Raw genomic sequence first — 27950 nt, 5'->3', positions numbered from 1 at the left:
GCCGCAGCCCCCGGGGCAGGGGCACCCCCACTTCTCCCGCAGTTCCAGGTGGGCAGCGCCACGCGTGCTTCAGAGGAGGCGTTTGAAAAACACGCGTGTGTTAGCCCTCGGGCTGGCCCGCTAGATTTCTGTGTGGCATCTGCAGCAACTTCATTTTGTCTTGGCAACGCTCTGCTGACCACACGCACAGTTTGGGGGGGGCGGGGGGGAATTGTCCCGCTCGGGTCCTGCGGTGTGCCCAGCTGCGGGCCAAGGCGAGGCTGGAGTGTCCCCCGCACACAGCAGCAACGTGATCTGCAAGCTGGGGATCAGAGGCAAAAAGAGGGACGCACTCCAGCTGGCCAGCGCTACGTAGCAGGGCTGCTGCTTCACCAGAAGGAAGCCACAGGTTTGCATGATTATGGTAAAGCACACGTTGAGGACGATGGAGAGCAGCAAGGGAGGAGAGATGAGCTGGCCGGGAGGGCAATAAGGTGCCAGCTTTGGATAGGCTTCAGTCAAGGACACTGGAGAGAAACCAGAGACGTTTGCAGTCCGTGGCAGCTCAGCCACCCCCTTCTATTTCCCTTTCTTTTTTCAGGAGCGATGAAGTTTTATCACTGGGCTTTTTCCCTGATTCTGGGGGTCCCTAGAACCAATCTACCCCCTGCCAATAATTATCCGGTTTTTCACATCTTTGTTATTCCTTGAGGCCCTGTATGCCTTTTCTTCCCTGCCGAGTAATACCACTAAAGATAAAAACCTATGGTGAGCACAGCATCCTGGTAAAAGATGGGCATGAAACAGGTACCCAAAACAGCAGAGCAGTACCGACAAACTGAATCAGACCGTAAAGGGTCAGGTATTTAACCACAGCAAAGGAAGGAACCAAAGCAGCTCGACCTTCCCTGCTCAAAACACAAAAGAAAGCTAAAAACCCCACTTACAGCTACAGCACTGTGGTTTTAGTGCTACAGACGGTTTCTGCTTCTAAGGAGGGTAACTCCTTTTGCTTAGGATCTCTAAGAAGAATAGAAAGGAGTTCAAATTCCATATACAAATATTTTGGCCTTAAGATACTGCAGAGCCACTTAACTACCCTTCATCTGCAGTGTTTTCTTTGTTTTTATTCTGCAGCCACAATTTTAATACCTGGATTAAGCTGCTGTTGCTTTTTCATTACTAATTTGCTCAACATTTCTGGGAATCAAGCACATTTCTACACAAACAGGTAATTGTCCTTGCATACGTTTGGTTAAATTGTATTATTACTGGCTGCTCCATGGCAGTATTTTAAAGTAATGACAAGCAAATCTATTCTGTGGTCACTGTTACACCTGCCCTTTCTTGTGACTCTCCTGCTGTACCTGTTCCAAAAATATCAGCCGCCACGGGCAATGCTCTGCTAAAACCACAACAAACCTCCCAGCACTGGTATTTGAGGATCAACAACAATTTAGAAACCCTTCTGCTGTATTTTGTACAGTTACTGAGGAATTAGGTTTGGTTTAGCGCCATCTTTGAGGGTAGTGCGCGCCCACTCGGGACCCCACACACTGAGCTCAGAGCAGGCAGCAGCACCCGGAGACCGCACCAGGGCAGCACCCAGCAAACTCACCTGATCAGCTCCGGTGCACAGGGGGATTCGGGAGGTGAAAGGCGAGGCCACGGATGCCTCCTGCTCTGACAGCGATATCCCTGCGTGGGCCATTTTCAAAGCCTGAAATCCACAGGAGTAAGAAAATGGAGAGACATCCTTCCCTCCCTCCCACCCTACACAGTATGTTTCCTGGTGCTTTACAAGTTTTGCTTCAAGTGTCCTTTGCAATTAATCTTCCTCTATTCTGTGGCCCAGCTGATCTCATTTTCCAGATCTCTTCCCTTCCCTGGGGCTAAAATATTTCTTTTGTTCATTTAATCCCATTATACTATTTACAATCCTTTGAACTACCCTGTATGCTGTTTCCCACACTGGAGTTTGTGCATACCTCTCCTGTTAAACAGTCTCCTGAAGTATTTAAATTACCATTTTATCCTCTTTCTATTGCTTTCAACCTCCTGTTCATATTTCTTTTATTGCTCTCTTACAAGTTCCTTGTCACCTCTGGTTTAGTGCTCAGGTGTAGGCTATGGACAACTTTTACAAAGCAAGCTAATGCATTATTATAAAATTATATTATGGTAACATTTATTATAATAATATAATAGACAATATAATAATTATTTTTATGGCTAAGACCCTCAAATTTACAATCGTAAATTTGAACAAATGTGTCAGAAAAAGTCCCTTGCTCCTATTTCCAGGAGGAAAACAAAATCAAAACAGTAATCCTCTATTATCATGATTGTTAGTATTAAAAAACCACGTAGATAGTATTTTACAGTGACATGCTGAGTGAACGTACCCATGGGCTAACTTGGGAAATGCTAGTGACAAACGGTGTTGGGCAGCCTCTTGCCACAGCACTCCTGAGGCTGAAAGAGGTGAAATTTAACAAGAACGGGAGATGAGCTCCTACGTACCCCACAGTCGTTGCCGCCATCACCACACATACCCACATAGTAACTGATGGAGGAAGAAGAAGGAAAACACACAAACCTTGCACGTAGCTGTTTGATCCCGTGGTGGAGCACTTGCTGGCTTAGCACTTGTGGGTACATCAGAGCAGGGACCTCGCGTTGGCCCTGGAGAAGGCAGCGGCGGTTTCCAGAGGACAAGTTGTATATGGGGAGAGGCTGGGGCAGAGGACACAGAGCAAAATTAGGATTAATTTTTGAAAGAGGCTGTAACGGGAAAGGGAATGCTGCCACTTTATTCCAGACAGTGTTTTCCCCTTGGTACCAGGGGCCCCGGAAAGGGAGCAGGGTGTGCATGTTCGCAGCAGCTCCTGCGGCTGCAGCTTGGCTTTTATTGGCATTTTCTCCTCGACTGTCTTTGTAGACCCAAAGACACAGGAACTGCTGAAATCATACAGTCGCTCCCAAACCACCACATGTGAGGTCCCTCTGAGATGGCAGGGAACTTCATCCCCAGAGGAAGCACCTCAAAACCAATAATTAACTGTTTCTTTTTCAGAAAGGTATCATGTCTTGTTTATGCTTAGCAAGCAATATCCATAGTTACTGTGAGCCCTGTTTGGGGGAGGAAACATTCCTTTGGGGGACCTGAAGGAGCATCTTTGGGGTCAAACTCCTAACTGCGTCAGGTTGTTTTCAGCTTTGCTAAAGCTGCAGCCGGGACAGCACCAGCAGCCGTGCAAGAGTTGCTGGGGGTGGGGGCTATTTGTATATGTGGGGGTCTGCCTCTGTGTTTTTATCTCAGCCTCATTTAACGCTGCCTTCTGTACTGCACCAGTGAGAAGCAGTGGCTAAGTCTGGGTGAGGGGTGCAAGTACTCCTGATGCAGAGGGTTCCCCGTAGGGGAACTGAGAGGAAGGCAGCCACAAAAGATGCGAACAGGGGTCATGTGTGGAGGAAGGGAGGGTTGGAAAGACGGACCTGGAGCAGAGCTAGCCGGGATGATCACACGAAAACACATTATTGGTTTGGTTCAAGAAGAAAACAAAAGAGAACCTTACTTGAGTTTCTGAAACTCTTCAACGAGGCTGGACTTCTGGCCAGGAGACATCCTAGCATTCACCAGTATCTGCAAGAAAGAGCAACGGGCTGCCTTGGGCAGGCATTTGTGCCTCCATCGCTCCACCAAGGCAGGATCGGGCCTCCCTGAAGGGTGCCTGACACCCGCAAAACCCTCTAATCCCGTCTCCCAAACACTACCATGGTTTTGCTACCCTTAGGATTCAGGTTTCCTCTAACATCAGATTTATCATGCTCTGTTTTCTGCCTTGCCTGCTCTGTAGGAGATGCTGGGAAGCCAGCGATCGCCGTGTACTCTGCAGCAGCCCTTAGAGCAGCAAGACGTTGTAAGTGTTTCCCAAGTGCCGAACAGATGGTTGATGACAGCAGCAATAACACTGCTCAGCCTGAAGTTCCTCCTACCTGAAAATCTGGCCAGAGAGTATAAAATCCAAAAATCTGTCCCAGCACGAGTTATTTTATGGACTGGGTGGCAGGAGTTCAAGATTTCTGCTGCTAGATGTGGGTATTTCGTGTTCCTGATGCCCCTGCTGAGCAGAGGCCATTGCCAGCTATGGCAGTGGTACATGGGAATGGGGTTGATGTTTTTAATTAAACTGAAATTGGGAAGTTGACCATGCAGTAACTCCACTGCGCAGCCGCTTGCAGCACCACAGTCACCCCTGTCATTTGAGGTCTTAGAAGATGCTGAAAGCAAGCTGTTTGGGTTAAACCTGAGGCATGGTGGGAGGCTGCCCGGGGTTGTCAAAAATGTGAAGTGACAACACTACAGCTACCGACAGAAAAACACCTTTCTCCAGCTGGAACACCACTGCCACTTAATAAAACAGGGAGGGCAAGTAAGTGCTTTGTTTCCTCTCAACTTACTTTTGACAGCAAGTTGTAGAAGTGCTTTATAATAACCTGATAGGACTTTCCATTCATTGCAAAATGGTAGTTGCAGGTTTCCCCTTCCAAGGTGATCTTTTGCTCAGTATTAGCACGTACCTCCTAGAAATAAGACAGCATTTATTCTCAGACTGAGGTCATACGTGCCGTTTCACTTCCACCTCGTCAGCCTCCCACCAGGCAACCAGGCACACAGCCTTCTGCAGCATCCTTTTGTAAAACTTTACGCCTGGCAGTACTTGATTTTCTAGCTGTGTTTCCATGCGTAACTAATCCCTGTTAGCCACAGGCTGCTAGTTTAGACACTGAAGTTTAGTCCAGCAAATAGTCACACAGACCAGTATGTATAATTGCATTAATTCTGCACACTTCAAGTGTGATTGAAGTGGCCACTGCATCTGCAGAGCCTTGCCAGTTATTCGTGTAGTTATTTTGCATGTTGCCCTGAGCAAAGAGCCACTGTGTTAATTATTTTTCCCTAATAGGTGCATGGTCCATACCACACCTCCATATACCCTGAGGTAGATACGAACTATCCCCCAGGTTTCCTCTGTTCCTCAGAGCTACTTCCAAATCCTTAGCAAGGAGTCCAGGCCTGAGAGCCTGGACATTAGACATTAATTAGACATTAAAAGCTTTGTTAATTCCCCCTGGCACCCAAAAGCAACCATCCCTGGCTGTGCTTACACGGGGAGCAGCTGTGTTTGCTTTGCTGTCTTCTGCCAATTGCCAGGCAATGGAAGCTGGAGCAAAGCTCTCCGGTTTGTTTCCTTCGACAAGGGTGACTTTGTTGCCTGTGTGAATCATACCCACGTTCCTGGCCACCATGACAACTGTCTGCAGGTTGTCCCCTGCAAGGATAGTGGAGATGCAGACTTCTCACATCTGCCATAGCTCGGTGGCAGCCCAGGTAGAGACCATGGACGTGCAACGGAGGATGCTGGAGGAGTGAATCTCTCCTGCGTGCCCCGCAGCAGCCAGCATGGCCACAGGAGAAGCCTGGGGGGATTTACCTGTGACCATGATGCGCTCCTGATGCAGGTGGCAGCCAGCTCTCATAGTATGGACTTCATCTCCTGCTTCAGGCGGTTCTCCATCACCAGGAGGCCCAGGAACGCCAGCCCGGACGCTACCTCCTCTCTTGGAGCAAGGACAGAAACAAACATGCCATTTCCCGCGGGCGGCACAGAGAGCAAGACTCTCCCTACGGTTTTTGTTCAATGGGAAAGCTGTGCTCGGTGGGAAACATGCTTGCTCCGCAGGGAAACACAACTGCTATGAGTTCAAGACAAGGAACGCTCAACAAGCACCGACATTTCTGCAGCTTCAGCCAAGCTGCTGATCCACTACATTGCTGTCTCTAGGAAGGAGCAATGCAGCAGAGATGCGTGTGCAGAGAGAGGGACAAGGATTTGCAGGAACTGGCTGAGCTGAAACCCAGAGATTATGGCATACAGAATTTCTATTGCAGTCCCCATCCGTTGCCATATAGAAGCATAATAACCAGCTTTCATTACCCTTTGATAACAGACACTGAAATTCAGCTCAGTGAGCCTTGCAAGGGCAGTAGTAAAGCAGGCAATTAACAGTGTAATCAGCATCTGCTGAGAGGAAGGTGTTATATGGTACAGCTTCCCAATAGGCTTCCTTTGGCAGGAGAGGAGGGGAAGGTTTGGGTCAGGGCAGGTTGGTTTGGGGCAGGTCATAGCAAGTAGATAGCAAAGCAACCCCACAGCGATACCAGTGGCTCATCAGCACGCCTTAACTCTCTAGGTTGCTCACATCTACATCCTTTCCTAGGTTTAGCACTTTATGGGCCAGCGCAATGACTCTGAAGCCTTGGCTTGTGTACCTCTCAAGCTCCTTTAAGAAGTTAGCTGGGACTGTTTACAGGAAAAAAAGTTTCGTGGTTAGAATATTCCATCCTTGCTGATTACTTTTCTAGGGTTAAATGCCTGTCCTTTAAACCACTTTATAGCCTTAGTTACAGCACTGTGACCTCTCATAGAAGTCAGCTCTTTTGTATCAAGGCTGTGTAACTGACTGTTCAAATAAGTGATCTCTGCATCCGTTTTATACTTTTTAAATGAGTGTTAAAGTGCAGGTAGATAAGATGAATTACTGGGCAGAGAGGACAAATAACTGACTTCATAATTCTGTCCTAAGCTTTACTGCGTATATGCTGAGTGACTGAGGAAATTGTTTTTGTTTTTACCTCAATGTGAGAATTCTCCCAAATCCTAAATTTTCAATTCTCTGATCATTCCCGTGACTCTAAAAGCAAAGAGTTCCTTTTAACTTTGCAGTATTTTGTACTCACTACCTACTGCAATCACAGCTTTACAGTGCGGTACCTAATTATTCATTAAGCTGTAATCAATATAGAAACAATCAAGACAGGATAAGATGAGCTATTTAGAAACCTGAGAAGGTGGAACATAGTTTTGAAGACATTTTTCTTGCTGATGTTGACTTGCTTGGAGGTTTGTGTCATTAGATATTAGGTGGTTCTAAACTAAATCTTTCCATTGTCCCTCAAAACCACTTTCACCTGTTTTCAGGTCACTGCCATCTGAAATAACAAACCACAAAGCCACAGACCATTGGTGCTGTGTTTGCTTGGCATCCTTTTGACGTATTCAATGAATGTGACCCGAGTTTCAAGTTTGCAGAAAAAATAAGTATAAGCCTACAATATTGTTCACATACAAAAAAGAAAAGCCTATGTTTACTTGCAGAAAGAGGACAGAAGTCTTGGCTCGAGTGTTAATACCAATTATCCTTAATAACAGTAATTTGCATGTCCACAGCAAGTTTCCCATCGCTGAGATTTAAAGCCTTTGCAAGCTGGGTCAGTAACTCAATGCTGAATTTACAGGGCAATAAATTAGCAGGAAATTTAAGAACTTGTACAGCACAACACGCTTGCTCTGACCCATGCAATTACCATGCTCCTACGTCTGCTCTGGGTATCTCGACATATCAGCATTATTTGTGCGCTATATCTTCAGCTGATGCAAGTCAGTTAAGGGATGTATAGGGGCTGAACCTCAGGCTGTGCATCTCACTAGCTGTTGGGCTGTGTGCATCTTTAACTTACAAACATGCAATGAAAACTTGTTTGTAGTATTAACTAATGACGTTTAACAAGCCCAAGGCTCGCTTGTGGGAAGAGTCATACACATGCAGTTGCAGCATGGCCAGTGGGAAGAGTGAGCACTGAAAACCTTTTAGGATTAGAGCCCCAACATAAACTCTGGTTTGGATTAAGCCCAAATAAACACTGTAAAGTTGCCCTTTCCCAGTTCTATACCGGTTTCTTTTCTACAAAAGCTGGACACTATTTCTGGAGCTCCTTTCACGTACAGGTCGTACTGTTCCTCTCCGCTCTTCTGTGAAACAACAGATATCCTCTGCAGCCCAGAAGAAAATGGGAATTGATGTAGGATTGCTATTCCTTCCACGGGAGCCTGGAGAGGTCAGGAGAGTGAGATGTTATTTAAGTCATTGATTACACAAAGCAAATCCCTTCTGAACTTCAGCTCAATTGAGACTTTCTTGCTACGGTGATTTATTATTAATAGGAGGTGATTTCACTTTTGCTGCCTTCTGGCTATGGGATCAGATCACTGATTACAAGTTTAGGAAATGCAGTCTCAACAACTCTCTCTTCCCAGTGTACTTCCCAGGAATCCCAATGTTTTCCTTTATATTTAACTGGTTTTCCAGGCTTTGTCCCATTCTCTCTCTTAATAACCACATATTAATGTAATATTCCTCCATTTACGGTCCTGGGAACTGAAATTTGATGTGTTACAGTGACATTACCATGGGAACAGAGCAATCCTAGAAACAAGGTCGACTTCCTTGCCACAGCACTGTCTTCCTGGTATTACTAGCAGAAATCACACTCCTTCCATTGGTAGGATGCTGGCTGGTTCAACATTTGGACTAGAAACATAATTTTTACCTGTCAAAACTTGGAGCTTCCTAAGTGCACTTTCAAGAGAAGAGTGAGGCAAATAACACCGTGCTTTGGGGTGATGCTGATAAATCTGCAAGTGGGGTTGCATGACTATTACTAGCAAGACTTGTGGACCCACGTCCATGCTTCCAGCTGTAATGCCTTGTCTGTGCTCACATTGCCTCCTCCTGCAGATAAACTCTTGCTTTAGACATTTATTCTGTTTACACGTTTTTTCTGCATTAGTTTCCACTAAGACTGATCATGCAGCTTCATTTTGCCAGCAGCTTTACAGGGTGAGGACTCAGAAGTCTGATTCTTTTATTAGCGCCAATAATTGAGTTGGAAATAAGGGGCTTTTAAGGCACATGAAGTGCTTTAGATGCCACTTCAGAGCAGCATCTCCACTTCAATCAGAATTTGCTTTCCTGGTCCTATGCTTCCAGGGTGTTTTGGGGGGAGATGCAACACAGTACCAAGAGTGGCTGAAAGGCATTTTGCAGCTGCTAGCCCAGGTAAATGAATAGCGCATGTGCTAGGAGTTTGCACATGCTGCAGGTTGAAAACACAGAATATTCATTCTCAGAAAGAACTGGACTTATACTGCTGGCCTTCGGCCCTGGTCTGACAATGCAGGTGTCAAGAGCACCAGCCCCATCCTGAGCTGTGCTGGAGTCATCTGTCTCCTGTATAAGGAAAAGCACTATTTCTGATGCTTTTTTTTTTCTGGCTTCACACCTGTCTGTTAAAGCAGGGACAGCAGCACATGGGAGCGTGTTTCCCCCTTACTGTTGGCACCCAGTTGCAGAAGTGTTTTGTTATGATCTAATTCCTATCCATCATCAGTGACAGCCTCCCTGCAGCCTTGTCCTTAGCAGAAGCCTATATGGCCTTGCATCTTTTGACTTGATGAGAGTAAAAACCTGTGTCAAATTTTGTGGTTTCTCTAAACTCAAGTTCCACATAAATTTAATGCCATATCAATGATGAAGGGAAAGAAAAATAATTATCCTTATCTAGCTGGTTTTATCTTCCAGTCTCCTGCTTTTAAAAGACTCTCACTGAAGTTCTGTGCAGAAACAGGGTGGTAATTTTCAGTGTAGGATGCTTTTAGCCCTCCAGCTCTGTTACTTTATGTGCTGCCAAGGTTTGTTCACCCTCATAGTCCCCCTCTGCTGTCATGTGGCTCTGCTGCTGCCTGCTCTTCCACAGGAGCGAGCACCAGCCTGATCCCTTCCCGCAGTGCTGCTGAAAGAGCTGCCATCTGTTTTACTTATTGATTAATCTCTCTTGAGCAAAAGGTTGAAGGAGGAAAGGTGACAAGGCAGTTAACTGAAGAGACCCAGAACCCCTCCAGGCTAGGACATGGGAGGGAGAAGAGCAGCCCCTTTCCTTCTCGTGCCTGCTCCCGTCCTGCTCCCACCCAAGCAACCCTCCATCCCACAGATGAGCCCCGAGGCTCAATCTCTCACCTCCTCCCCCGTTCTCTCTGAGACTTACTGTTCACTCAGCTGGACACTCCAGCCTTGGTTTCTCCGTGGGGATGTCCCTTCACTAATCAGAGGGAACAGCCTTTAGCATAAGGGTATAAAAACCTGCCTGTGTGTTTCCTTGGCTGACTTGCAGTCTGCACACCGCGTGGTCAACAGCGTGGTCTGATCCCCTGCTTCCAGCAAGCAGCAACCAGGCTCCCCCTCTGCTTCCTTACACTCCGGTATTTCCAAATCAAATTAAGAGAGCAAATGCAGGCAGCCCCAAGGAAAATGATTGCTGGACTATCAAAAAGCAGCTGCAGTGCTGCAAGTCTGCCATGCAGTTAGTAGAAATAACAGAGCAAACTCCAGCTGTTATGACCAGGATTGAAAAGGAGTTTCCCCTACAGGCACGTATTTGAGCTTGACTTGTGAGTAAACCCCCATGGGCTGGGTTGGGGTTGTCTACTTTGGATGTGTGTAGAGGATGCAAGTCACATTACCCAGCATGTGCCCTCAAACATTTCCAAGTCCAGTGGATCTCTTTGAATCTTCTTGTCCAAAAGAACCAGTGAATGACAGCTCGCCATGGCTCTGCACACAGGTCCCCAGGGCAGAGGAGTGCTGGATGGGAACTTACGGATTTTCTGAAACCTCATTAAAAGCAGAGGGTTAGTGGGAGCACTTACAAGAGGGACGAAGAGACACAAGTCCTCAGCTGATGCTTACAGGTCCTGCTCTGCTGCATTGAGTGGAGCTGAGCCCAGTAACAGCAAGCAACACACTGCCCTACCCATCCTTCTGATGACAAGTCAGATGCATTCAGGAGACTAAGAAGTACCCGGTAATTAACTGGCATAAGTTCAGCTTGACACAAAGTAACTGAGATGGTAAAAAACACTCAGAGGGGCTGGCACAGGCACGGGGGTCCTGCTTGGTAATTGCTGTTTGGTATTAGACAAAGCAGAGAAGACACTGAGAGGAAACAACTTGCAGCAGGGATCTCAAAGAAGTTTGGCAAAGCGCCCTAGGAGAAGCTTTGTGAAGCTGCAGTACGGAAGGGGGGGTGCATCTGCTCAGGCTGGTGCACTGCACCCACCGGGGTGGATGAGCACCAGCAGCCTGCAGTCCGCACCCCTGGGAGCGACATGGGAGAGCCACGAGGAGCCCGACCTTCAATTCCAACTGTAGATTTTACATCTGCATACCCACAGACACCAGATGATTGTCCCTCACACCTCAGTTTTAAAAATGGGTACATTGGTTGACTCCTATTGAGTTACAATGAGGCACGCTGTCAAAGATTCATGCCCCGATTTCTTTCTGTGGAAAGCCTTGAGGTTTATTCCCTTCTTGGCCCCACAGTACAGACCGAACACGTGTGAAGCTGGGCAGTGTGAAGGCTCTATAATTTCATCATGGAAGTTATTTCTCAGAGTCCTCTCTTCTCACACACACATTTTTCCCCTAAGAAACTGGCTGGCTGACAAGCTGCGTTTGCCAGACCAGATCACAGCCCATTACCATTTGTCCTGGCACGTTAAAGAGAAATTTAAATAGATTTTATTTACCTTTGATAACCACTGGCATCCCCTGTTACTAACACAGGCACAGTGAAACGCATCTGGAAGCGAACAGCATGACAGCTCGCAGCTCTATTAAAAGGAACAATGAATCCAGGACCTGTTGTCCCCCTGGGCCATCCAAGTCTGTTCTGTTTCCAGCAAATTATACCTTGTTCTCAGCCTGGTCATAATTGGCTTATTAATTAATTAATACTTGAGACACACCGTGAAACTGATAAACACCACATAAAACCAACAAACATTTATATCTTATTAAACATACAATAGGATATTTTGCAAGTTGGATGAAATTCCTTTGTCGTCATTGCCTCACAGTATTCAGCTTAGCTGACAGCTAGTCTTATAACATGTTTAAAGATGTGAACATTTAAGAAAGAGTAATTATGCAAATAGGCTAATGAGATCAATGCAGACAGCAATAGCTCCTTCTTGCATTTTAGCAAGCCACCAGCACTGGTTCCCAGCTGGGTGCAGATTGGACATGTCTGCAAAGACAGCCTTATGTTTTGACACCTTGCAAAGTGGGGTTTTTTTATTAAGTGAACTTATTCCGATATATGGATCCAGTTTTGTTCTGCTGCTCATGTGAGCAGACGCTACCTGCAAGGCTACCTTGATGGAAATCATTCTGGCACTACCATGAGCTGTCTGCCTTTGGTGGGCTCCAAGCCTGTTCAACGTGCACCTATTCAGCGTGGCCTGCCTGGTGCGCTGGAGGGGGGCCAAGAAGGGACTGTCCCGTGTGCCTGCGGTTTGGTCCCACTGGAAGAGTATTTTATTGGTTGACACTTATTAATCTCTTCTCATTAATTTGGATCAGATAGTAATTTTCTCTGTCCTTTGAGGAAGTATTGGGAATGTGATTTTTCTCCTCTAGCAATGAATTAATCCTTTCATTCATTATGGCATGATTATCTCTGTGGTGTTGAAGTATCTGATATATTAACAACTACTAATGAAACCTGGGAGTTGACATGGGGTGTGTGATTTGTCCTGGGCACTGCAAAAGATAAAATTTTGAGTTTGGCATAACATGCACTGCAGAGCTGAAGTCTGTTATTGTATTACAGTAATATGAATTAAATAGTGTAATTCTGGATATAGTCAAGTTTAATGTTTCCATAGTGGTTATTTCTTGAGGATTTCAATAGTCTTTGGGCTTGGAATGGAGATGGAGCCTGCCATGGATTTGAGGGAGTTCTTAAGGACACCTGGGCTTTGCAGGTCTGATCTGTGGTCTCATGGATTTTTTTTTTTTTTCCACAGCATTTACAGAAGGTAGGTGAGATTTGACAGGCACCAAAGTCGGCAACACTTAATTTCAACAGAAGGAGCATTATCCTAACATTTAAATGATGAAAGGTTTATTGACTAGATTAAGAATATTTATTGAACTGTGTTGAGAATGACATAATTGAAAAGCTCTGTGCATATTTTCCAAATCCCCTCAGGGTAATTAAAAGCACTCATGCTGCTGCTGACTTCTGTTTGCCTTGAATTAGCAGCAGCAACCTTTATGACTACGCCTGCCACAGCAGCACCCAGATGTCCTCCTCGGAGGGAAGGAGCTGAGTAGGGAGCAGGGACACCCATTGCACTCTGCCTCCCCAAATGCACCCCAACATCTCTTGCTGCATGCTATTTGTTGTCTCTCTGTATCCTATGCAACTGTCTGCCTCCTAACTAGACATTTGGGCAATACATTCACACTGGAGATTAGTTCTTGCTAAATTAAATCCTTTCCTTACCGGCTTCCCTCGGAAGGGATGACACCCCACAGGTCCAGTCCATCTTCTGTCAGCATGCCTGTCTAAATTTAAATAAATATCTAGTTACCCTGCTATTGCCCACCCCTTCCTCCTGCCACGTTCCCAGATGTCCTTCCCCAGCTCCCGGGCAGGGTAAGGAAAGCCTCCTGCCCGCAGTGTGACCCTGCTGCATGGGCACCTGTAGCGGATTTTTCCCTGGGGTTAGATCAGGGTAGATGGGGTGGGAAAAAAAAAAATATCCCGTGTTCCTAGCAGCCCCCAGCATCTTTCAGTGCCCCAGGAAGCGCCTTACTTTGTCAAAGCAAACAAGGTTGATCTGCTCAGATATTAATCCTCTGTGGTCTGGTGCAGAAATCATCTTTTTCTTCATCCTCCTTTGGGCATAAACAGTGCCTGTTGTCAAGGCAGCGGGGATAGCGAGAGGGACAGGGCCATAGCCACCACGTCTGCCGCCGGCTCCTGCAAACAGTGAGGCAAACAGTGAGAGCAGCAGGGGCGGTGGGGTGGGAACAGCCTCCCTCCCCTGCTACCGCCACTCTCGGGGGGTCCAACCTTCCTGCCCAGGAGCAACGTGCCCCAGGCTCTGCCCCCAGGGATGACAGATTTATTCTGCTTTGTTCTGTCCATCTGTCCTTCATTCTTTCCAGGGCACCAGACTCTCCACAAGGGGCAAGGGGGTTTTGGTAACCGGAATGCTTTCACCCAAGAACAACAGTGTGCAGCTTCACTTAAGGGGGATTTAAAAGTCTATCAGACTCTGCATGTTAGAAAGTGACAGCACCCTTTAGGTGCTCAAACTTACCTAATTAGTTTGCTTATGTACTTACACACGTGGATTTGTGGTGACAGCCATTATAGTTCTAGTTTCAGAGTACATCAGATGGCTTCTCTGAGCATTTTCTACCAATGGGCTTGGGCCAAATTTTTCCCCTGACCCAAGTTCACGCCTTGTAGTGCCTCGATGTTTAGGTATAACGCTGACCCCTGTGCTCGTACATTGCCTGCTCGAACAGAACTGCTGCAAGATCAGAATCCAAAAACTCAAAAGACACATACTCAGTATATGAGTATTTTCACTTTCTACTCCTGATAGTATATTAATCCTGCTTGGTTTTAATGTGGATAAGAAATGCATATTACACAACGGCAGTGGTCAAAAGCCCAAGACAACTGTGAATTATTCAAGCCATAGTTTTTCCACCTCCTGCTGCAAACTACTCTAATAAATAGTAAACAATTTGCTGTCAGAACAGATAGAGACATCTCCCTGACAGACAATCTGCACAGGGTGTTAGCATTTCAAACTCCAAGGCTGCACCTGTGAGCATACCTTCATTCATAATGCAGCTTCCATCAATCAGGACAGCATCACATGGGAGAGCTTTCTTCCGTCTAAAAGAAACATGTCTCCAGGGACTAAGTAACAAGACTCCGGCTCTTTGCAACCTGTAGAATAATACAAAGATCAACTTTACTTGTGCACAAGTTCTGGGCAATTAAAGTCTCAAGGCACACACATCATCACTAAACTTCTACACTGCATGATTTAAGGCTAGCGCTTCTTGGAAATAATACTGACTGAAAAGCAACAGCACAAAGATCGGCCCTTGTCTAAACATCTCCCTCCAAGTGGTTGTCTTCAGTTTTATTTGCTTAGTGTCCATAAAACACTTTGACCAAGAAAACCTGTCCAAGGCTTTTACATCTCCCATCACCCTAGCAGTTGCCCATCTCAACATCTTTGGGAGGCAAAAATAGCCATAACCCCTAGTTTACGGGCAAGGAACTGAGACGCAGGAAAGAAAGCGCATACCTCAGTGGGAGCCATATATCTAGACTCCTTGAAAATCACTCACAAGCTACTTAACAAGATTGTGAAAGTAGCCTATAGCAGAACAGGGAAGCAGGTCTCAGAAGGCCAGAGTTGTTATCTAGTTGCTTGTTGGTGAAATTAAATTTTCCAAGCCATTCTTAACTCTTAACACAAATTACTAGGTTCACCTGTATCATTAGAGATGCCACAGATACAGATGCATCATTACCGCACCACATAGGCTGTGCCCACACTTCTCACTGCCCTGCCCGGCTCACCTCCCTCTGCCCCATTCTCCCTGCAGCTCGCCCTTCACATTTCAGCCGTAGAAATCAACAGGAGCTGTGCAATTCCAGATACATTTCAACATGTTAGTTAATTATACGGGCTGGTGAGGAAAGTGAGACACAGATGACTCACCTTTGCTCTTCGTGGAGACTGTAACCTGGATTTTGTTATGCTCCTCAATGATGTCGTGCGGCTTGGTAGTCTGCTGTTGATGGGAAAGCAATTGCAGTGTTGAAACACCAATACTCAAGTGAAGCAGTAGGTTACAATTCAGTGATCATGCTAACATCACAGAAACTGAACTCTGCTGAGTTATCCCAGGGAGGTTTCACAGCGCTTGTTAGAAGTCAGGATGCAAGTTCATTGAGTTAACCTAGAACAAGCTGCTGTGGGAACACGGACCTAATTTTCTGTTTGCTTCCGATTCATGCCACTGTATCTCCCTCAACCTTCAGGCTGTTCCTGCTTCGTGCCAGAGTAAGTCTCCTTAGCTGCAATGTCGCTATCTACAGTCCCTTTGTAGAGGGTTTCTTTGTGCTCAACAGTTTGATCCTTGCTCGGAGGCTATCAACAGGACAACCAAGTTGTAAAGACTATAGTTACAAAACTGCCATTGTAAGAAGAAAAACAGAAATTCTAATTTAGCTAGGTGTCTGTGCTCTGCCAGTTTTTGCAATCTAATTCAGACAATTACATATCCTGAGATAATGATGAAGTCAACTGTCATTGCAAGGCCATTAGAGAGAATGCCTTATCTTGATTTAAAAGGTGCAATTGCAAAAAACTGATCCCCGAGTGTGGATTTCTTCATTAGCATTGTTCATGTGAAGATGTCAAGCCAGTTTGAAGAATATCCAGAGGCCCCAAACATTGTAATTCTTCCTGCCAAAACTGTCAGTCACACAATGAAACCATCCTTGCCAAAGAAGAGCTGAACAGACCTTATCTGTTCTTTGTGCTCTGCAATACCAGGATGTGACACCAACACTTTAAGTACAAAGGTGCGCTCAAAGAGATGCAAGTGCTTGTTCAACATGGGAGCGCTAGTCATGCCGCAGATATTAGTCAGAGATACAAAAATGTCATGCGTAGCCAACACACCTGTGCTGGCAAAAGCCCAAGCTATTCACAAAGCCCTCGCTGAGACCAGTGTGAGGCAGCAATAAAAGCATGCCCTTGGCAGGGCAGAGGGTGCGCAGGAGTGCCTCGTCAGCACAGCGCACCGGTGAGCACGTACTGTCCAAAGCTCAGCGAGGCCGGGGGCCTGGGACCTACGCGGGGAACGCGCTGTGTGCCTCTACCAGCCCAGGGAAAAGCAGAGGTGATTCAAACAAAAGCCAGCTCCTGGAAGGGCAAATTATTGCTTCCTCCTGGGCAGTACTTCACAGAGCAGTTTGCTACATTACCTTCTCAAGAAACCTTTCTAAGGGCCGAATCTCACCCTTTCCCAGTAATTCAGCGCAGGAACAATGATTTTAGCAGTGAACTTGGAGGCAGTGTGAGCTGTGCCTGGCTTTGAAGCAGAATAGGAGTGTGACAGTCAGGTCAGTGCACCCCAGAGCTGCCATCCCTTCACCCTGCCACCACCTCTAATCACATCACGCTGTCTGGAGGAACTGTAATTCTCAATGCTGTTCTCTAACCCTTATATTTTTCCTGAAGATTGACAAAACATTTACCAGAACCCAGGAATCCCCAGTTTGTTTTTGCTTTTAAATCTTGACAATGCAGAGGAATGTGACACCTAAAAACCCAGACGTGAGAGACTAAAACGTTGCCTGCCAGACTTCTGTTCCTATCACTCTTCCCCATCTGTACTTTCATTCACACAGTTTCACTTTTTTCCCCTGTTATGTCCTTTCTCCATGTGATTTTTGCCTTCCCTGTGTAAAGTGGGCTCAGAAATCAAAGAAATGTTTTCCCAGCTCCCAGCGAGAGTGTTCTGTGTTTCCAGCAGGAAGCACCAGGAAGCTCATCTGGCTGCATGAGGATACTCAGTGGCAGGCAAACATTCCATAAGGCTCAGCTCGATCTATTTGCCTTTGCCATAGAGGCTGAAGGTTTCGGGTCTATCACAGGTGAATGCTTGAGGTCAAAAAGTGAATGAGCTGAGATTATTAGAAAATGCTTCCAAGCAGCTGCGTTCATGACAGGAGCATTGAACAAATTTGAGAAATAAAAAAATCATGCTTCTTTTTGCTGTTAAGACCTGCTATTTAGCAAACCTTAAGAGAAGTGAATCCTCCTGAAATTACAGTAGGAACCAGACTCATGGATATAGTTCACCTTCAGAAAGTCTTACAAAGACCAGGTATCAGACTTTGATCTTCTTTAATTCTTGGGAAGTTCAAGACCCCCAGGTATGACCCTTTTAACTCTTCTATAGAAATAAATCCGTAGTAATACAGCAGAATACACAGCAATAAAAAAATAACCAGAAAGAGCATATAAATAGCTACTTGTGTCTGTGGTAGATGAAATTGCTAGCAGAGTGCAGGATGGGGAGCTGGCAAGCTGTGTGGCAGACTCACCTGTCTGAGGTCGTACACGGTTAACCAACAGAAATGATCAACAGGACTATGATGGCCACTGAATATTCAGCGTAGCCTTGGCTCAGGCACAGCATGAGGGTGAAGGCTTGGAACATGTAGAAGGGGTTTAAGATCTGCAAATGCAAATGTAACGCTTGTCAGGGGATGGGCATAACACACATCAGGAGAGACCAAGTGTGGGAAGAGGTGAGAACATTTCATTACAGTGTCCAGGAGTCTTAAACACCAATTTGAAGGGCTGTTTTGCCATCCCAAGGCAGCATTCTTTTATGGCTGTTTTAGAGCATTAATAACCTCCAACTCTGAACTTACCAGCTTACACATAGTTCATGATGTTTGTAATTAAAAGCTGTGGCTAACCAGTTACTATGCAGCAGCATCTATGCTGGCAGCTTTAAGTCAGATTTAAGGGACTGTAAGCCAGTTGCTTTCCCACTGTAGCCATCTAACAAAGGTGACCTTAACATTTCCAATACTAAGTAATCACTACACAGGAGGTGCTACCCAAAAGTGAAAGAAAGACCAAATTACAGTAAATGTCTTAAATCACAAAGTATTAAAGAATGTCACTATGAATATAATATTTATTTGGAAAAAGAAAAATGGCAAAGAAGAACTAAGGGTCTGTGGAGTCATCAGTAATCAGTCTTAGACTACAGCTAAAATGAAGGCTTGATTTCTTTGTACTTCCACACTTTTGGCTACTCTACATTGCGTCAGTCTCACAATACCAGTCATCACTCATTTTAATGTGTTATGCTAAAACAGGCAACAAGCCACACTGAAGTCTGGGAATATAATTTTGGTTATTGTGTTATCTAGCTAACAACAAAAGAACTCGATGAAGATTTTCAGAGATTTGCCCACCACTTGGCTCGTCTGAAGGAATGACACTTTTCTGTAGACCTGGTATAACTAAAATAGCCTCTGAAAGAGCTTTCTGCATAAAGATTGGAACTGAAATGAATTATTCATCTGACAAATTTGGTCCCTCAATGAAAATTTAATACTGTCCTACTGAATGTCAAAGAAGAGACTAAATCAGGATGCCAGTCTTTGGCCACCGAAGCTGTATCTGGACTGAAATACCACAAGTTTATGAGGACCAGTCTGCCTCCAGGCACCACCATTAATATTGCAAACATGAAGCTTCAGCCTTGGATGGAAGTGCAAAGTTCAAATTAAACAAACTTTTTAGAGTGCTACACTAGAGTTCTCTTCAAAACCATCTCCAGGGGGCACTAAAAGGTTGGTAACATCAAATCCAACCAATTTCAGGAGCCCTGGAGCTTTTCATGTATTTTGTAGGGTTTCAAACAAACTCCACTTAAAGTTCAGACACGTGGTAGCTTGGAGTCCCAGCATTCATAGCTCTTTTTTGTTTTAAAGACATTCATGTAGCATCCATAATCCACTAAAGTGAACACAGATGACATGACGATATCCTGCATGCAAAACCTCTGCTTACAGGTTGGCAAAAAAAATACGTCCAGCATTTCTATATGCAAACTCAGAAAGTAACCATCCATACGTGTCTCTCTTCTCCACAAGATGTGTTTGTTTTGTCCTCTGTAGAGGAAGAACACAGACAGGACACTGTCTCTCTGACAACACTGAGAGCTGGGACACGAGAGACTGGAAGATGCGCAGTGGGCCCCCCAAGCCTGCCTGCCGCTGCTGTCCCTGCCAGGGGGACTGGTTGGAGCCCTTGTGATGACCGTGTCCCTTTTTGTAGAGGAGTAGTGGGGTGGACTGATGTCCTTCTCTGCTCCAGACCCTTATTCCTGACTGAACAGCTCCCATGAGCTGGGACATCTTGCCTTGTGACTGAGCAGTGACATGCACCTGGAGTGCTTGTGCTTTCTGCAACTGCTAGGACTGACCATAGCCACATCAGTAACTGTCCTTTCATGTAGTCCTAGATCATTAGAAGACAGCAACACATGTCATGGTGTACACCACAAGTGTGGAGCTGGCCTCACAAGGGAAGAACAGAAGATCAGGTACGGTCTGCATATGAGCAGATGTATGAGCTAATTGTAAGTGTGACCTATTAATTCTTCCTTTCAAATCCATGTGAGCTTCTTGCTACTCACCTTAGTAAGGCAGTGCAAACTCTGTGGGTGACATTCAGAAAGGTGCAAAATCATTATCCCTTACACTCTGAGCTCATTATCTTCTCAGTGATACCAGGCTAAGTCTGGGGAAAACACCACCGGTTCCACCTGGGGTTCACCGTACAGCTGAGCAGGACAGATAAACCTGTCAGGAAGCTATTGTATCCGAGAGGACTTTACACAGAGGCAGAATTTTACTGTTTCCTTGTTGAAAAGATCGTCAGTTTGCTGCTAAACCCTGTGATGAGCTTTCTAGAGGGCTTTTAAGGAGATGATACCAAAGGAAGCCAGTCACAACTTGCTGTGCCCTGAACCCCAGGTGGAACCGGTGGTGTTTTCCCCAGACTTAGCCTGGTATCACTGAGAAGATAATGAGCTCAGAGTGTAAGGGATAATGATTTTGCACCTTTCTGAATGTCACCCACAGAGTTTGCACTGCCTTACTAAGGTGAGTAGCAAGAAGCTCACATGGATTTGAAAGGAAGAACTAATAGGTCACACTTACAATTAGCTCATACATCTGCTCATATGCAGACCGTACCTGATCTTCTGTTCTTCCCTTGTGAGGCCAGCTCCACACTTGTGGTGTATACCATGACATGTGTTGCTGTCTTCTAATGATCTAGGATAACAGGAGGAAGTTCAGACAAGGGAGTCCCCTACCACAAAGGGTTTTGTAACAGGCTGTTGACACTCGCCCAACTTTCTTGAACTCTTTTACAGAAAAGTCCCAAATATAACAGATTTTCTGCACCTGGATACATCTCATCTGCAAGACCAAATAGCAAAAATTCCTTTTGCCATTCAAGGGAAAACCATCTCGCTGTTACAGAAATACTTCCCAATGTTTTAGGAGAAAACCTGAGCTTATGTAAACAGGATTTGCAGGAAGATGCTGACAGGTCACCTTGGGAGCCTCCAAGCACCTTGACTCCTATTTTCACCCACCTCCTCCCTGCCATCTTTCTTTTCCATTTTATAGATGACTTACCTTTAACTGTGGCTTCATTATGGCTCTGTTTACGACAGAATCTTTATCAGCTACAAGAGGACCACCTGAATTACTACCAACAGTTAGTGCCAATGCGGACAAATCAATCCAGGTCACCTTCTTCTAGGTGTATCTCTGAAACTCATCCTAGAGAAATAGAGCACAGTTCAGTGACAAGCCCAAAGTGTTGCCTGTGATAATGTTTCCTGACTCTGGGAAGTATATATGAGATTCCCAGAGAACTACAGTACTGTGGCATCATTGCAATCATAGCAAATATAAGGCTGTAGTAACAGGGATGTTGGTATCAGTGTTTTAGTACCAATCAGCAAAGGACTTCAAAGTCAATCTCACAATCATCTCCATTTGCTTTGGTTCACACTGCAGAGCAACTTCAGAGAAGATGAAACTAAACCAGAAGATGTGCTTCAATAGCTACTGGATGGATATTCAGTCTATGGGATCAGACTAGAGCTACTTTGCTCTACAGAACTCCTATAATGCTGTGTTACTTGCTACACACCGTAGCCAAAAGCAACTCAGCTTTACCGCTATACATGCATTTGTCAGACTGAATTGTCCTTTAATCAGTTTAGTCTAATGTAACTAGTTACAATGAGCAATAGATTACTCATTTAGTGGTTTGAGTGCATTTGTTTTAGGAATATCATTGCAGTGTTGAGCATGAAGTGTCTTAAGCATTTGCTCTGCTAGAATTGCATTGAGTTTTAATTTACAGTCATGGAGTCTCAGAATGCCTGAAATCTAGCTCTCTAAAACCTTTCATTCTCCAATAACTTTAACGCAGAAAGGCTACTAACAGCCACAACTTCTGAAGATGATTCCTCCGCTGAAGCCAGCTGGCTGCACACCATGCACATAAAGGAAGGGAAGAGGCAGAGCTGTTTTATGGCAGAGGGCAGCTGCTGGAGCCTGTGGATGGGCAGCAGCAATGCCTGAAGTCTGCTTGGTGCCCAGCCTTCAGACAGAGTAGCTGCGCTCTTGTTAGTGTAAACATGGTCTTTTACACAGTATTTCAAACTCTACAAATAAAAGTGGTTGGTCCTCTGAAGCTTGACTCATCCCGGCTGCTCCACTTTCAAAAGTGGAAAGTGTTATTAACCTGCTACATCATGCAGACAAAGACAGACAGGCTGCCCTATCTGTGAAAACAATAAATTCTGCAAATAACAATGAGCTAGGAAGGTTCACCTACTGTTGGTCTAAGCAGAACAACGTCCGCTTCTTCCAAGCTGCAGCAGATGAGGTTTTCCCACACGTCCCACTCTGGCTTCCAGTAAAACAGCAGCAGCGCAGCCCCACAGGACAAGGTGTATCCAGCAATGCACAAGAGCCTCCAACAGCCTTGGGTTTTGTAGCCAAATACCTCCTGTACAGCAAAGAGAAAGCGTTCTTTGTTAACAAGTTTGACCTTGGTGTCTGTTCCTCAGGAAGCCCAAGCTTATTGAAAAGAAAGACTGGTGATTGAAGCCCTCCCTCATAATTGCTCAAGGTCATTTTTGGAAATGAGAGTTTGCTGATTGATACGACATAGTTAAGGATACAGCAGAGCTGCTGAAAGGAGGATGCTGCTGGGCTGCTGCTGGCAGAGGAGCGTTCTCACATCAGGTCTCCCAGGATTAATGTAGAATTAACTCCAGTCTGGAGCTTTTACCATCAAGACTGCAGCTGACCCGTCATGGTAACACTTCTCTATCTGCAGTGCTAGCACCAAACAGCCCTGCCAGCCACCAAGGAGGATGTCTCCATGCGAAATTAGTGCTGACTGCTGAAATCTACCTTGCAGCAGGGGCACAGAATCTGCCTCAGGGAAAGAAAACTGCCAAGCCCCAAGCAACTCCTCACAGGTACCAGGTACCATACCTACTGGTGTGTTATCTTCCACCATGTATGCCTTATCTTGAAAACAAATATGGAAATTTGTTGCAAAAATTCCTTTTTGCTCTGTACACTCACTCCCTCCAACCTATTCCCCAGGTCATCTGTCATCTTCCCTACCTGCCCTTTCATTTTTATAGCCCAATAGTTATCTATTCAGTGATGCTCCATTGTCTGTGAAAGAGATTGTTAAGTCCATAGCTTTAGTTTTTCCCATTGAGATGAACTTTGGATTTTTGTACCCTTTAGTTTGCTTTAAACCTGCCCATGGCGCTAACAATAATTTTAATGCCTGTAGTGTAACTGGATCCTTCTCTACATGCTGGGTGCTTTCCCAGCCCCCTCAGTCGTAGGCAGAGATAGTAAGTAAAAGGAAATGTTCTTGTATGTCTACTTGTGACTACACCGAACGTTTTTCCAGAACAGCTTGTCAACTAAAGTATGCAACGTGGTGGGATAGTGTAACCTATTGACACAGCTTATGTGGTTGAGAGGTGGGGGAGGAAATGGTGTTTTAAATTATAAAACAAGAATAAAAACAAGGAAGTCCCACATCTGAAATTTACGTCAGAGAAATGCCAGAAGGATGACTGGTGCTTTACAGGATAAGTTTACAGCAAAGCAGAGCTCCTTGGAGAGGGCTTGTACAAACTATTGTACTGGTTCATCTTCAAATATAATTGTCAAGTGATTTAAAGGCAGTGGAGTAAGCACCTATTTAGGTTTAAGAGAGCAATTAACTTGATTTATCTGAACTCTGATCATAGTCAGCATAAACTAAGCTGAAATCAATGCAGCTCAACTGAAATAAAGATAATCATGCAGCCCTTATACCAGGTTAGCAAAATCCATTTCAAATCAGCTCTGTAGCTTTTAGATGTGCAGCCCTGACGTATATGAAATATTATTCCTTCAGAGGCCACAGAAGTTTAAATCAATAACTACAAGTGGTGTTTTCAAGGTGGAAGGAGAAACCACAGTGTCCACAGCTAAGGAAATTCAAGGAAATTTTCATTTGCTTGTCTTTTCATAGCAGGATTTTTATAAATACACTCCAAATGCAGGCCTAGAAAATAAGGAGCCTGTTATGGGGGGTGGCTGGAATGACAGGAGACGTGTGGAACCACAACTCATCCATCACCCCACAGGGATGGGAGGGGATCAAATCTGCAGCCAAAGGTAGAGGGAAGGCTGGAGAAGAGCTGTGGCATTAAGACTGAGTAAGCGTAAGGCCAGGAGTCACCCAGTGAGGGCATTTGGGTATTTCTAGCATGAACCAAATCACAGGCTGTTGCCAGCAAGTCGGGCTCTAGCGCACAGCTATGTGCTAAGCACAGCAACTGAGGAACCCTAAAATGCATTAGACATGATGGAAGATAATCAATAGAAGTACACTATACATGTCTAAAAGGGCTGGTTTAAATAACTCAGGAGCTCACAGCACCACTCCACATCTGGGATGCTATGGAGGTGCCCCTTTCTACAGGCTGCAGGACCCCAGCACAGCTGGATCATGCCAGGTCCTCACCACTGTGCCGGCATGGGGCCAGGCGGGAGCCCAATCCTGCTCTTACAGCCCCGAGCCCAAGTCCCCGGGGCCAGAGAGGTGGCCTCGGCTGGTGCAGTCCCTGTATGGCTGCAACACGTGGCCGATCAACTGGATCGCTCTGCACAGGCAAAGTACAAAGGCAGCCTGTGCTAGTGCACAGCCTGTTCTCAGAGAATATACACTGGGCGTTCACACAGTACTTAGGAGGAAGCACTGAAGACCAGAGCTGAGGGAACCCACGCTCACAGCTGATTTACCCCGCTGAGCCTGTCTGCAGTAAGAAGAGTGTTCCAAGAAGTGCAGTACCTGGAAGCAAGGCTGCTCCAGCAAACAGGACCGCAGGAAGATATACTACAAAGAACATGGCTCAGCCTGACGCAGACAACCTTGCACAAGGCAGTCTGTGTCAGCAGCATCCAGGGCAGAGCCGGGTCCCTTCTCTGCCAGCAAGGTTGCAGCCACAGGCTGGATGGCACAAGGGAGGTGTCTCCTGGAAGTGGGTACAGCTCATCTGGGGCGCACAGGCTCCCAGCTAAAAGGCTGCTTGTGGCAACAGCCTCACTCCACCCATTCATCCATCCATGCTGGCCCTCCATCCTCACCAGGGAATTGGCCTCCTTGCTTCTTATGCAGGTAGAGGCAGGCATTGAGGGCCATATCCACACACCAGCCAGTGACCCCCTGAAGAACACTGTAGCAATCAACACGACATGGATGATCCCTGGCTGACTCCTTACCTGCCTCCCACAGCAGATTTTTCATTTTGTGCTGGATTCAGGCTGCTGCAACTGGCCCGAGCTCCCTAGTCTAAAAGAAGCTCACGTGAGCAGCAATCAAATCCCAGCAGGAACTTACTGAAGGCAACCAGGGAAGCTGACGCCCCACCGCTATCAGTAGCCCTGCAAGCAATCCTGATACAGAGGTGCAGGTGTGCTCTGCAGGGGACGACCTCTCCCACCTGTGCATGCTCTGAGCACCTGTATCTCCATGACAGAGGCACTTTCTCAATCCTCAAGGCTGGGCCAACAGTGACACTGGAGATGCTGGGAAGCACCTGCTAGCAGCCTCTGCTTGCAGAGGACAGAGGCTCCTGTCCTGGGGGAGCATGCTGCTGTGCTTCCAGTGCATGCAGCACATATCTATCTCCAGCAAATACAGGAGTGACAGGACTATATTTTACACCTGTGCAGAGGCATCTATTTCTGTGCCCAGTCTGTGCACTGGAAATACCTGGATTCCAGTTGTTCCTTGCACAGAAAGCTGGAGGAGAAAGTCTTACGCCCACCCTCACCAGACTGTGTAATCACTCCATGTTAGCAGGTAGAGGAAGAGTTTCCAACTGATTGTGTTTGCAAAGCACCCACTTAGTGCAACCCTTCTAGGATCAATCACAATCAAAGACAGAAAGTAGATTCAATTCACATTGATAAAAAACCCTTGTAAGGACAGAGCAGCTCCATAAAAGCTGTTGTAAAAGACTGAGAAACAAGGGATTCCTGCCATGAGAGCTGCGGTAGTCTTTGGTCATCTGCCCAATCTTCCTATACCTGCTAAGCAGCAATGACCCCTGCATTTCAGAAGTGATTTAATCACTACTTCAGACAATTGTCCAGGATAAAACTCATTTGTAAACACTTTCTCTATGACTTGCTTTCTGACACGTGATGACCCAGGAAGGGCAAGTGTACCCATTAGTAGAGATCCTCACAATTAGGATGGAAAAGACAATGGAGCAGATAGTGGAGAAAGGGACACTGCTCCCTGGCCAGATGGCTTGTGGTGGGCAAAAAGGTCTCTTCCATGTTTCGTGCCTCTGGACTGAAGTAGTATGTTCCTCACTTAGCCCTTACTTTGCAAAAATTAATCTCAAAGTCAGCAAGGACTGATCCAGTGTTTTGCCTTCACCAAGGCTATGTTGAAGAGCCAGTGCCCAAATGGGGAGTGAAGGTGATGAAGAAGCTATCCAAAATGGGCATGTGGGAAAAGAGGCGCACAAGGAAACCAAAACCCAGCGCAGTCCCCCACCAGCTCATTTTCTTCATCCTTGTTGAGGAGCACACAATGATCCTTCCAAAGCTTTTCCTCCATCTGACCACATTGTTTTCAGTCCTGGATGTCCTTGTCAGTGGGGTCAAGCAATGTTGAATGCAGTTACTGACTTGAACTCAGGCCAGTCTTAAAGTCAGTTCTCACCATGGTCCTGTCTGCTGCCTTTGAAAGCCTCACAATGCACACGCTTCTTATTAGGCTCCCAGGAGAGGAAGGAAAATCCACCCTCACGTGTGAAGCCCTTGAATGCCTGGTTTAGGTAAGATGTGTTTCTCTGCCTCCTGGCTTTGCTGCGCTCACCGGGGTGGGACAAGCTGGAGCAGAGTTCTGGTGGCTGAGGGAGGGAGGGCACCTGCAAGCCTGTGCGGGGGAGATGGCTCTGCGCAGGGCTCGGAGGGAAATCGAAGCACATGGCAAGGAGAAGGGTGGGAGAGTGCCGCAGCCCCACGCAGAGCTGACCCCAGAGCAGCCACCCTAGCACCGGGAACCACCTCCAGCGTGTCAGAGAGAAGCATCTGCTCTGGGGAGATCACAGTGTCCAGGCCTGGGCTTGGTTTCAGCGCAGTGGAGGTGCATGCCGGAGCAGCTGTTTTCAGGTGGGGACCCAATCTGAACTTCCCCAAACTGCCTTCCCCTGATGTTTCAGGCATCACCTCAAACACAAGCTTTGGTTCAAATTCTGCCTGAGTTACATGGAAAGAGCAACGGGGCTGGATGACTCCTTTGGAGAAGCCCAGCTGGGTGACACAGGACCCTTGAACAGCCTGCAGCGTGAACCCCTGTGAGGCAGGGAGAGATGGGGGCTCCAACCAGTCCCCCTGGCAGGGACAGCAGCGGCAGGCAGGCTTGGGAGCCCCACTGCGCATCTTCCAGTCTCTCGTGTCCCAGCTCTCAGTGTTGTCAGAGACATTTTTCAGGCATTAACCTGAAATTGCTCTGTCTCCCCCCATTTTCCTTCTGTCACAAAGTCTGAAAACAACCATTTATTCCAGGCAGGAAAAATGTGCTGCGTTATTGTCCGGGAATAAAGTACATGTTTGTGTGAATAGAGACAATGGCTCTGAGTTTGCTCAGACCCTTTTTGGCTCAGCCACAGGGAAGCAATTCTCTACCACTGATGAGACCAGGGGATTTAAACTCCATGAAGAGACACAGTCTTTGCACACAGTGTATTTCCCAGTCATGGCAAGTCAGGAATTCTTCCAAATTCTCCTTTCTCCAGGTGGGAGAGAGAACGATGCCCAGGGACTGCAGTACAGCATCTAGAGTCCTCTGTCTCCCTCAGTCTGCAGCTCCATCCTGGAAAGAGCTCCAACAGCTGAGAGAAGCACCTTTCACTAGGCAGACTACTAAGGAAATAAAAGCATTTATCTATGTTTCTTCTCTTTGAAACAGCAAGGAGAGGCCAGGCTGTCTGGCCCTAGGATGACCAAAGAG

At 46.2% G+C, this 27950-nt stretch overlaps 1 pseudogene; it reads right to left on the bottom strand.

The window, feature by feature from the left end:
* Positions 1-26552, bottom strand: part of LOC103925392 — a 31530-nt pseudogene extending 4978 nt beyond the window's left edge.
* Positions 26553-27950: the final 1398 nt, after the last annotated feature.

Source organism: Pygoscelis adeliae, unplaced genomic scaffold (assembly GCF_000699105.1).
Source record: "Pygoscelis adeliae isolate BGI_AS28 unplaced genomic scaffold, ASM69910v1 Scaffold161, whole genome shotgun sequence".
Classification (NCBI taxonomy): domain Eukaryota; kingdom Metazoa; phylum Chordata; class Aves; order Sphenisciformes; family Spheniscidae; genus Pygoscelis; species Pygoscelis adeliae.
This window is presented reverse-complemented; position numbering and strand designations above follow the sequence as displayed.